Source organism: Eutrigla gurnardus (genome assembly GCF_963514095.1).
Source record: "Eutrigla gurnardus genome assembly, chromosome: 6".
In the NCBI taxonomy this organism is placed as follows: Eukaryota; Metazoa; Chordata; class Actinopteri; order Perciformes; family Triglidae; genus Eutrigla; species Eutrigla gurnardus.
The window spans coordinates 618719-631509 of record NC_139920.1 but is presented as its reverse complement, the minus strand read 5'-3'; positions in this window follow the sequence as shown (position 1 = coordinate 631509).

Below are 12791 nucleotides of genomic sequence, written 5' to 3'. Positions count from 1 at the left end.
CAAATGTATTAAATCGCTGGTATAAGTACTTATAATGACTCACAACGATTTTAGGATCAGCCCCTAATGAGAATGTAACAATTAGTAACAAGGTATATCACATGCTAAAAAATACCGTGGAGGAGGTAATTTTTTCAATAAATGTGGAAATATTACCACTATTACAATATTTAGTTTTTGCGCGTATTGAGTATGCTAAAAAATACCGTGGAGGAGGTTTTTTTTTATTGCCGTCATGTCAGTCAGCGACATAAGCAGCACCGGTGCTGGTGGTGATTTCAGCATCATGGCCAAGCGACAAGGACAGCTTGATCTACAAGACTTCGGATTTAAGAGGCCAAAAAGTAGCACTGAAAGTAAGTCAGGAGTACTTTTGATATGTCACCAAAGGTGGACTCTCTGGACAGAGATGATGACAACACAGTTAACGATGTACGTTACGTGCATCTAGCTAGCTAACGTCAGTTTAGACTTTATGTAGCCGGTCTGCACATCTCGCCGATTACTGCGTTGTGCACTGAAGACAGGACGCTGACGTTCTTTAGCACGTAGGCACTTTATTCTGTACAAATTCAATGAGAGCAAAAGTTCAGGATTCTGTCTTTATTCAGAAGCAGCCTCGCTCACCCTTTTCCACCAACGCAAACCTAGTTCAAGAACTGGGCCGGTGCCCGTGCTGGTCCTTCTGAGAACCTGTTTGCCTTTCCACCGGCTAGAGAGCCCAGAGAGCCACGTCAATACGTCACTGTATACGTCTGAGGTTTCCCTGCAGCGCTAATAGCATAGCAGACATGTCTCTTCAGAAAAAGTGTTTATTTTGGCAAATAATACAATAACAATAAAATACACAAAATACTAAAATCACAACCTTTTTTAAAGTGTAGAACAGTGTGTGATCAATAGATCAAAGTGTTTGATGTTTAGTCATCTGCAGGTTGGACCTCCGTTCAATATCGCCGATGTCCGACAGCTCTACAAAAACAAACCAGAGAACAGCGGTTTAATCACAAACGTGTCCATGACGCTGTGAACACAGATGTTAAAGGGATAGTTCAGAATTTTGGACATAAGACCTATTTTCCAAGTGAGCCGGTGTGTTCAAGACGTAAGGAGATGTTTTCAAGAAATTTCATTCAGTTCTTCTAGTTGCCGAGTTTGCTTATGCTATAGCTAGCGCAAGTCAATCATTCTTAGCTAGACAGGTCTTGCCCACTCCACAGTGCACCCGAGGCAAATCCATTGTAACGGCAGACATTCGATGTACATGTGTTGATAGAATGTTTGAAATAAAACCAACCTTGCATTTTTAAGGATTTATGTCTCAGCACCAGCAGCAGCGTGTCGTACTTCCTAGTAGGCTATGGCAGCGGCGGAGTGATATCACCTAGCACTTATAAGTTACCGGTTCTATAATAGTTTGTTTACCTGCTGTCATTGCTACATACACAGAGTAGCCTGCAGTGCTAGTTTCTTCAATCTCACAGAAATGGACACTTTTGGAGAATATACTGAAACTTTTGAAGACTCTGATGAGGAGGTTTTTTTTCCACCCAAACCCAACCGCAACGCGTCCGAGGGTTTACGGGTCTATGGACGGAGCAGAGGTCCGGCTTCGCGGTGCGTAATTGTGGCTTCGCGCGGCCGTGAGCTGCCCGGTGTTTGAGTGAGCTCCAAGGGCTTTTCAGACAGCCTTGGGGGCACAAGTGCCGAGAGTTCGGCGGGGTTGAGCTGCGTGTTTACCGGCTGGATTGCGAGCGGCGCGTCTTAGAGTTTTAAGTTTTAAGTCCGACGGAGACGATGTGTGGATTTGCGTGGCCGTGGGCTGCCCGGTGTTTGAGTGAGGACCAAGGGCTTTTCACCCAGCTCTGAGGGCACGAGGCCCGAATATTCGGCGGTGTTCATGTGTCTATTTACCGGAGGGAATCCCTGCAACGTGTCCGAGGGTTTACGGTTCTCCGGACGGACCAGGTTCGCTGTGCGTAATTGTGGCTTCGCGTGGCCTCGGGCTGCCCGGTGTTTGAATGAGCTCCGAGGGCTTTTCAGACAGCCTTGGGGGTATAAGTGCCGACAGTGCGGTCCGGTTCGATTGCCTACTTACGGGCAGTATTTCGGGTAGTTAGAGTTTTGAGTCCGAAGGAGCAAAGTAAAGTTCCGCTGTTGCTGAGGAACTAGTTCCTCAAAAAATGGATGATTCATGCGATGCAAGGTTAGTTTTGTTTCAAATATTATTCTATCAACACACATATGTACATCGACATCGTCTAGTGTTTTAATGGATTTGCCTCGGGTGCACTGTGGAGTGGGCAAGACTGTTTTTAATGCTTGTCTAGCTAAGAACCATTGACTCGCGCTAGCTATAGCATAAGCGATCTCGGCAACTAGAAGAACTGAATGAAATTTCTTGAAAACGTCTCCTTACGTCTCGAACACACCGGCTCACTTGGAAAATAGGTCTTATGTCCAAAATTCTGAACTATCCCTTTAAGTCACATTGGTAGTTGGTAACGTTTAGTGAGCCAACGGCAGTCAGAAAGTGGCGTGCTAACGTTGTTGTTAGCAATATCACGCTAGCTGGCTAGCTAGCCGGTCAGCTTACATTACCCGAGGAAGCATAGCCACTAGTTGCTGCTGTTACGAACGTAATCACTAGCTTGGTAAACTAAACAGAAATGTGCCGTTGGTTTGCAACGAGGTGAAACAATTTAAAAATGAAACTTACTGGGAACAGTAACGTTAGTAAAACTCTGCAGCGGCGTATTTTCCCCCGTTGCCTCGAGCGTTAACCCTGCCCCCAGCCCCTAACGTAAGCAAGACCTTCTTCCGGGGCCGGTTCCAGCCCAGCAAGGAGTTGGGGCCGCTCGGGAACCAGTTTTCCTGGCCGAGAAACAGGAAGAACTGGTTCGCGATTGGGTTAGTCAGTCAGGTAGAATGCAGACAGCTAGGAACGTGAAAATGCAGCCCATAGCTACCACCATCCAATAGAGGGCGCACTTACGATGAAATGGCTGAACTTTACAAGATTATGGTGAAATAAACTCACATACATAGCCACAAAATAGAAAATGGAAAGGTTACAAGGTTTCACCTGGAATATCTTACTGGAATAGTTAACATTTCTCTAATTGAATATGCCCTCTTATTTTAACCAAAAAAACATAACTTGACAGCACTTGACTGTCTGTTCATTCTAACAAAATCATAATGTCGTTGTTTTCTTCATATAGAGGATAACCATAGCGAGAAAGCAGGATGGAGAGAAGAGAAGCCTAGAGCTGGAGGAGGAACATGTTTGATCATTCTGAATAGACACTTTTATTTTTCGAAGAGGGAGAAATGTAACCCTAACTGGTCAGTTATTCATTTTGTTTCCCCTTTTTTGTCTTTTGTTTGGCTACCTCAAGTTTAAGAAATGTCAGGTGGTGTTATGTATTTGTATTATTTGTATTATATGTATTATTTTCAGATTTTGTAAATGGTACATTTGTTTTATCTCTCTTATTTGCTCTTGTACTTGAATTAAAATGAACTACACTTGAGAGGATTCATGTTCATTTACAATGTTTTGTAAGGTTTTGTTTCAACATGTAATAGATGTATTCCCAATAGATTTATAGGTATCATGAGTATGAAGTTGCACTTGCACCCTGTGGGAAAACGTGTCCTCTGCATTTACCCTAACTATGTAGGAGCAGTGGTAGCCATGCCAGCCTGGGGACCAAGCATCATATATCCATAGCATGCATGTTGTTTTAGAGTAATAGAATATAATCATCAGGGCTGCCCCTGACCAAAATGGGGCCCTAAGCGAAAACAATTCTATCAATATTTATCTCTAATATCTCCTCCAAAGCTGCCTGTCATAGATTAAATTCACCAACAGATGGCGACATTTTACATCCATTAAAATAACATTAGCCAAATCCATGTGTGGTGATAAAATAGATTATAAACTTTAGCCGAAAATACGACCAACAACTGATAAATTTACCACTGCCTTTCAACAGAGGTGAATGCATATGCAGACAAAGGTGTTAACAAGACATTTAATAAATGGTTAGGTCCGCTGGAAAATTACTTTCATGTCCAGACCACAGTCCACATCTAGACTCTAGCTAAATGGACTGGAGGCTAGCATCTCTCCTCCTACCTCTTGAGTAGCAGCAGCAGCTGTGCTGTGCATGGAGGTTAAGTGCTTGCTTATGCCACAAAGTTTTACATTTTTACTAGTGCTGGGCCGTTAACATTAACAGACATCAACGGCGTCGTTAATAATCGGCGTTAACAGTGGCGTTAATGTCCGACCGTTAACACCATTAACAGCGTTACCGGCGTTAACGGCGCCGTTAATACAGCCCAGCACTAACTTCAACAAATATCCACCTTCGAGAGAAGCACGAGTTTCCTCTTGTTTTGCTTTCCCCCCCCTCTTGCTCGCGCCTGACTCGTAGGTTCTTTTCGAAGCCATCACATCTTCACCTGCAGCTGCTTGACAAGTGCCTGCAGCGTATGCGCATCTGACCAGTGATTGGTCAGATCGATTGCTGTCAATCATTGCAGTGCGGTGTCAGATCACAAAAAAAAGGTCTCTCCTTCTCTCTCTTCTCCTGCCTCGCGCTGATAGCTGATCTAGTAGCGCGCCCCACGGCTGTGCATATGCGCATACTTTGTGCAAAACGGGGCCCCTATTGGATCGTGGGGCCCTACGCACTTTGCGTGTTCTGCGTGTAGGCAGGGGCGGCCCTGGCTGTGCATATGCGCATCCTTTGTGCAAAACGGGGCCCCTATTGGATCGTGGGGCCCTACGTACTGTGCGTGTTCTGCGTGTATATGTTTTATCTGCTTTCCTGGGCCTCAGAAAACAATTCCAAGACCTATGCAACACAGGTTGGGTCCGTACGAGACACCACGGCGCTCGTTTAGCTCAAATAGTGTGGCAAAACGACATAAATATGTGTGTTTTAGCATGAAGTTACTCACCTCAAATCACTCCGTAGACATTAGCAGTAGATAGCCGAGCGCCTGTCGTCCCTCCCAGTCACCGCAGAAACGAAACGTTTTCCTCGTAGTTTTGTATTTTGTATCCATAAAGAAATGACCGAGGTGTGCAGTCGTCATGTCCGTAATAAATCCATGAAGCTGTTATGTCCATATGTATGACTATGTTACAACATAGCAACGATAGCTTCAGCTAGTAACGTGCCGGGCGCTCGTCCGTCCCAGTCACCGCAGAAACGAAACATTTTCCTCGTAGTTTTGATTTTGTATCCATAAAGAAACGACCGAGCTGTGCAGTCGTCATGTCCGTAATAAATCCATGAAGCTGTTATGTCCATATGTATGACTATGTTACAACATAGCAACGATAGCTTCAGCTAGTAACGTGCCGGGCGCTCGTCCATCCCACTCACCGCAGAAACGAAAACGTTTTCCTCGTAGATTTTGTATCCATAAAGAAATGATCGAGCTGTGCAGTCGTCATGTCCGTAATGAATCCCTGAAGCCGTTATGTCCATATGTGCGACTATGTTACAACATAGCAACGACTGCTTACAGCTAAACAGTAGCCGGGAGCCAAAACAATGCAAGTCTCGCGCAAGTTCCCGACTGCCGTCCTCACTCTGGAGCTGTTTTCAAGACAGTACAGTGACAAATCTTGGACAGTCGCGCGAGGGTCACTTTGATCTCACTCTGTTGATGAGAGACTGCAGTCTGCACACGCGACACGCGACTCCCACTCGTGCTGTCAACACAACTAGCCTACTGAGACTGCGCGAGATTTGTTGTGGCTGTAGCAACTTCAACTGTCACACAGGCTAAGCAATCTTACTATGTAGGCTAGCGCTAGTTACACTGCCATATGGACATGACGGCACTGCTCGATGGAAAGAAGTTTGTCACTGTATTGGCTTGAAAACAGCTCCAGAGTGAGGACGTCGGGAGAAGGGAACTTGCGCGAGACTTGCATTGTTTTGGCTCCCGGCTACTGTTTAGCTGTAAGCAGTCGTTGCTATGTTGTAACATAGTCATACATATGGACATAACGGCTTCATGGATTTATTACGGACATGAGGACTGCACTGCTCGAACATTTCTTTATGGATACAAAATCAAAACTACGTGGAAAACGTTTTTGTTTCTGCGGTGACTGGGAGGGACGACAGGCGCTCGGCTATCTACTGCTATTGTCTACGGAGTGATTTGAGGTGAGTAACTCCATGCAAAAACACACATATTTATGTCGTTTTGCAACACTATTTGAGCTAAATGAGCGCCGTGGTGTCTCGTACGGACCCAACCTGTGTTGCATAGGTCTTGGAATTGTTTTCTGAGGCCCAGGAAAGCAGATAAAACGTGCCCCAATGGGTTAGGATTGGAGCGAGTCTGGAAGGCTGCCAGGCAGGTACAGATATCGGGCTAGGCAACGTCAATTTTTGTCGGGTTTTTTGCTTCGAATAAGTCGGGATGACCCTGGGGACAATGAAAATGGGGTCAAAAATGACCGGATTTCTCCTTTAAAGGGTGTTTCGTCCGTTTTTATTTAATTTTTAAAATATGAATTCATCGGCCATTATAAATGCCGATTCCGATAGTTTGGAAAATGCCTAATATCGGCCGATAATGTCGGCCCGCCGATAAATTGGTCGGGCTCTACTGTTTAATATATGAAATTATTAAAACCATATGCCTGAAGATACTCGTTTGCATGTTCTTGTTTTTGTTCCTGTGGGATGGCACCTCAATCAAATTTATTTTTACTACATTTCACTAATTCCACTTGTGCACCACAGGAATTGAACCCCTGTCGCCTGCGTTGCTCACCATTACACCACAAGCTATACTATTGAAAAGTAAATATGATCAAATTTTAGATCAAACGACTGTTTCATTCAGTCTTCATTGATTCAGGCAGCAGTTCCCTCCCAGACCAACCGTCTCTGCGTTGCTGGAGTTGCATTGCTCCGCTTTCTAAGGATTAGTTTGTTTTTACCATAAACAAAAAGTTTTATCTCTTAGGGTGTTTTCATATCAAGTCCACTTTAAACCAACCAAACTCAGTCCTGTTAAAGTGGACCAACAGAAAAGGGACTCAGTTCTATTTGTTTTCACATTGTTGGATCACTTGAACAAGGACAGTTCTGTTTCTGGTCCACCTCAGCTCTGATGGGGCCTCAGTCCTGTTCAAGTTTATGCTTTCTCCATCAATGATGTGATGTTTAGTGTCGCTTCCACACAGAACGAACTCTGATCTTTTTCTCATTCATTCCTTCTAAATATCTATTTTATATTTATGTGAAAACATCTCCTTCAAACATCTGGGTTTATCTTTGCCAGAAACTACATTTTACAAGATTATATATTCTATAGAGTCATAGTCTCGTCAATGTGTGGGAAAAACACTGTAGTGAACTCAACCTTTAGGTCAGTTACCATAGTAACTGACTCTGTGAACCTAACCTGGTCACTGGCAGGTTTGCTTCAACATACTCTAAGTTTCTCCTACATGTCTCCGCCTTTTTCCGGAATCTGAACCAACAAATTGCCGTCCTTTCCTCGTCACCCTAATCGATATGGAAATAAAAGCGATTCTAGCAGCTTTACGTCGGGAGAGTATTTTGATTACTAAGAAGGAAATTACCCTTTTTCCTACCAATCACTATTTTAACAATATTCTCCAACATTTTCAACATTTCATATCGCGGGCATAATCCAGATTATTTGCAGAGCTCTTTAGATTTTTTGCAAACAGGAGTTTTCTGAAATGTTTAAGGACATTTCTTTGTTGAAATAGCCGCTTAAATTTACCGTTTAATATGTGAAATATGATTAAAATCATATGCCTTAGTCTACGTACTTGTGCAATATTCTTATGCTTAAATTTCAGTTGCAGCCACTTTCTTTTAGTGCCTGTGGGATTACCTATATATGAAAATGGTTAATAGTTCACTGCGCTACTTTGTGAACTACAGGAGTTGAACGTGTGTCACCTGCTCCTTAGGCAGCGTTGCTAACCATTACACCAGTGTCGCTCTGCAAGACTGAAAATAAAGCTTTATCACCATTAGATCAATCGACTGTTTCATTCAATTATACACATTAAGTCAGGCCGTAAATGTCTGCCACACCAACTATCTCTACTTTGATGTAGATGCGTTGCGCCGCTTTCTAAGGATGAGCTTGTTTTCTCCATAAACACTCAGTAATATCTAAAAACTCTCCCGGTTGCCATGGTGAATCGTAGTATCGGAGCTCCATTGATGATGGCTTTGTAGAGTCGGCAGGCACACGCGTAACTCAGAGTTTACAGACTCAGAGTTGATTGAACTAATTCAGAACAGCTGTTCTGGAACCGAAAACTCAGAGTTGCCCATCTCAGAGTTGGTCAACTCAGAGTTCAGGGTTAGGTTCGGAGTCCAGGGTTAGGTTCAGAGTCCAGGGTTAGTCCACGGTTAGGTTCAGAGTCCAAGGGTTAGGTTCAGAGTCCAGGGTTAGTCCAGGGCAGTGTTGGGTATAGTTACTTTGGAAAGTAGTTAATTAGGTTACAACGGTACCATCAATTTAAAGTAATCAGTTACGTTACAGCGTTACCTGTGAATAAAAGTAACGCGTTAGAGTACTCATGCGTTACCAAAAATGAAAAGCCATTTGCAGCGCCTCGCACATGCTGCAACTTAACTGACACATACACAGCCTCCTTTAAATATACCGAGAAGATGTGACAATGATAAATAACGTCAGTCATCTAACCAAATTAACTCAGGACGCAGGATAACATTAACAGGAAAGACAGTCAGCAATATGCCACATAGTGCTTTATAATTTTTTTTTTTTTATCACACAACATATGAATCAAAATTCACACCTGCCCAGCCCAGGTAGCCTATATATGAGCACCAAACAAGATTAGGTAACTCCTGAATTTTTTTTAACCCGAATGCAGTTATGAAATAGCATAAAGTGCGCTTACTTGTTCAATACAATCTGAGGTAAACAGGTAGCAGATTCAGATCCATCCATCCATTTTCTACCGCTTATCCTGTATTCAGGGTCGCAGGGGGCGGGGCCTGAACCGATCCCAGCTGTCATTGGGTCTATCACATCCTGCATGTCTTTGGACTGTGGGAGGAAGCCAGAGAGCCCGGAGAACATGCAAACTCCACACAGAAGGAACCCGAGGCCGACCCGGGAATCGAACCCGGGACCCTCTTGCTGTGAGGCGACAGTGCTACCCACTACACCACCGTACAGCCCATAACCAGAATTCCCTGTTGGTATTTCCCATTTCCATTGAAGCAGATAGTTGGTTAAAGCCTAAATGGCCTCATGACTGAACCCAGCTTGGATTATGGCAGCAGCATCGTAGACATGATCCACTTGAGGAAAGACACCATCCAAGACTTTAATCTGGGTTAGGGTTAGGGTTCGGTGTTGATAAACACGCAAAAAGGCAATTGTGCGTAGTGATAACACGCCATAATGGCATACGACAGGCGTCATCAACTATTTGTCAAAGGGCCAGAATTTTTCTCGACAGACACTATCAGGGCCAGACGCTGTCGTAAAATTAAATTAATATTGTATCCTAAGTAATATATTATTATTTAATATATCAATTTGCCTTTGAAATGTATGTTATTGTTTAGCCTTTGTCAGTGTTAACTTGTACGGTAGCAAGCCACTAGGGGGCGAAAACGGTATTTTAGGCTTCATATCCATGAGGCTGTCAACTGCTAAAGTGGGGAAGGTGATGCCGCTGGACGAGGTGGCCAATCACTGCTGGTGACATGAAGGCTGCTCTCCGTAGTGCTGAAAGCTTGAGCGCCTTTTGGGTGACTTGTCCCCAAAAGTATGATACACTGAAGACATTGGCCATGTATGTGCTCACCATGTTAGGATCAACATACACCTTTGTTGTGAAAAAATGAACTAGGACTGCAGGCGCATAAGGCAGGCATAACATGTTGTCAAGCCCGATGTTAAAAAGATAGTGTCGGAGGGGAAATGTCACTTCTCCCATTAACCAAACGTGAGTATTTCAGTTTTGTGATTTTCTTGGTTTTACTTCGTATTTATTTGTTGGATCACAGGCTACTTTAATTTGATGTAAAGAGTAACATTTCTCATAACTGACGGCCTGACGCTTTTATTTGTCGTTTGTATCTATTTGCTGATGTGCAAAGCTTGCACTTACAGTGCTCTTCTCTGTTATTTTGATGGTTGTTATTGAGACACTGCAATAGTGCACTATTGTGTGGGAAATGAAGCCCAAGAAAGGATCATTTTGACAGACGTGAAACAATAAAAGAGAAACGCGTTTATCGTCATTTTTGATTGGAGGCGGGCTTTGGCACAAGCTACTTTTCAGAGGGCGTTTGTTTCATTTCACTTAAAGAAAAATGTAGAAACATACTTTTTCCTCTTCACTAGGCTATTCCTAAATCCAGTAATATTCGGGGGCCAGATAGAAAGCTCTGGAGGGCCGGATGTGCGCCGCGGGCCGCCAGTTGACATTCATTGGTCTAAATAATCAATACATCACACACACACACACATTAAATACACAAATTCACAGTGGCTTAAATCTTTAAGACTACATGAAGGTAATGTAGAGTTGATGGTACAGTTTCTGTGTTGCTTGCTGTGATCATAATATAGGCTATTTACCTGAATGATTGGCATGAAACAGAACCGTGACAGAGCTTTGTAAATGAAATCCCCAGCGAAGAATCCCTTATCCTTCAGTTCTGCCAGAAGCGTGATCCAGGGTTCGATTCCTTCTTTTCTCATCACTCCCCACCAGCTCTCAATTCTCTGGTTCGCGGTACTTGCTCCTGTGATGTAGCTTCTCTCCGCTGCTCTGTCATCCACGTCATTTCTCCGTAAATACCGCTGAAGGTCTCTGACCACCAGGTTCTCAGTGCCCATGTCAGTTCATACGAGCCTGGGGCAGCCTCCACAGCACTCCACTGCTTCCACAAAATACCCCCTGATACTTTTCGGGTCGCTGTTAGTGAGGGCGGCCCGCAGCCAAATGATGTTTTGTGAGAACCCGTCGATGTAGCCATTAATGCATATCCCATATGGCTTCAGTTTGTCATATGAGTCTATGTGCCACACAAAGTTAGGTCCCTGAGCAAAATATTGCCTCCTTCTGAGATGTCTGGTCTGGCGAACTTGGGAACCGATGGGGTCCAGTAGAGAGAGGAGGATCCTGACGTCTTCTTTTCTCATAGAAATACCGTGTTGTTTACACTTTGCAAACATCCACTGGTAGCCGTGATCCTTTCCAGGGCCTTGCAGTTGGTCAACAATGAAATCTATCCCGGCGTCCAAGTCGTACCTTCGCCGGTAGAGCAACCTGGCTCTCAATATCCGGTTTAAATGTATCTCGGTAATGATGTTTTAAGGCCCCTTGAACGTCCGGCGTTAAGCAAAAACCCGTTACTTACATTTAAATATGGTACTCGTCACTGCTGCCAGTGCCAGTGCTGCTGCCGTTGTTCGCCACCATTGTTGGTTGAACAGCGGCGCGCAAAGCACTTGGGATATGGGAGGCCGCGAAGGATAGTAGCGGTGCATCCTCCGAATACCGGGAAAAGGAGGACGCATTTGTCTGCTGCATTTGGAGGAGCCTTCGAATTTGGACGAATTGGGACAGCCTTCGCGCAGCTCTGTGACGTAATCGGCCTTCGAATGCAGCCTCCGAAGGCTGCAGACCCTGAATTGGGATACAGCTGGTGGTCTACGATTTGAAAGGTTTGAAAAAAGCATCCCACCCCCACCACTCCCCTCGTTCTCCCCTCGCAGCCTCCCACCTCCCTCTTATTTTACGAAAGTAGTTCACCGAAATGTGTTTCTGAAAACATTTTAGGCGAGAAATAAGCTTTGCAGTTGCTGAATCTGTCTGTTCAAAAGATTATTGAGAGCTTGCGGGCGGCTGTGTCTCTTGAAACTCGCCGCTCCGCGACAGCATTGCATGGCTTCTTACATAGACAATGAATGGGAACTTTCCCTCCGCTTATGAACTCAGGCAGGACGCCGTTTAGTTTCCCGGTGTGTCCGGGACTTCCACTACAAAGCAGTAATAGTGTTTATTACGGCCATGAATGATGAAACATTATTGGTGTAAATGCAGCGGGTGCCGGTCGGATTTCTCTCTCACCGCCACTGCTCAGCGTTTGCTCGCCATAATCCCCCCCCCTCTCAAGTGAAAAATCGTAGACTAGAGCTTTAACAATGACAATTACTGATCTTTTTCTGCAGGGTTTGTTGACTGCATGTGATTGATTCTTCAGTTATTATCGCATGGCAGTGGGTTGGAATGATGAAACTCTGATCTTATTTCTGAATACAACTTTAAAGACACCAGTTGAAGGTGATGATTTATCATGAATGATCTAAGTCGCATATGTCACCACTGAATCAGGTCCACTGAAGTAGTGTACACACTAACAGGCACTGTAATGCATCAAATGCCGCCATCAATAAACTCTTTTAAATTGAATTCATACAAGGGACTGCCTTTATTATCAACTCGAATATTTTTAAACCTTTGCTCGGGATTTGATTTCCAGCCACCAGCGCCAAACATCAGCGGTTGGAATTCTACATTTGAGCCGAATTAAAAAGCGTACCCTAGCGATACATTTAAAGTCACTATTTTGTTAAAATACGTGAATGCATTTGCAGACAACGTAAACAACATAAAATGAGCAGGTCTATGATGTGAGGTCCGCCAGCTTCATGGTGCCGGAATGTGAGGGACAGGTTTGTCCGCTAAGGGGAGTGTTGCC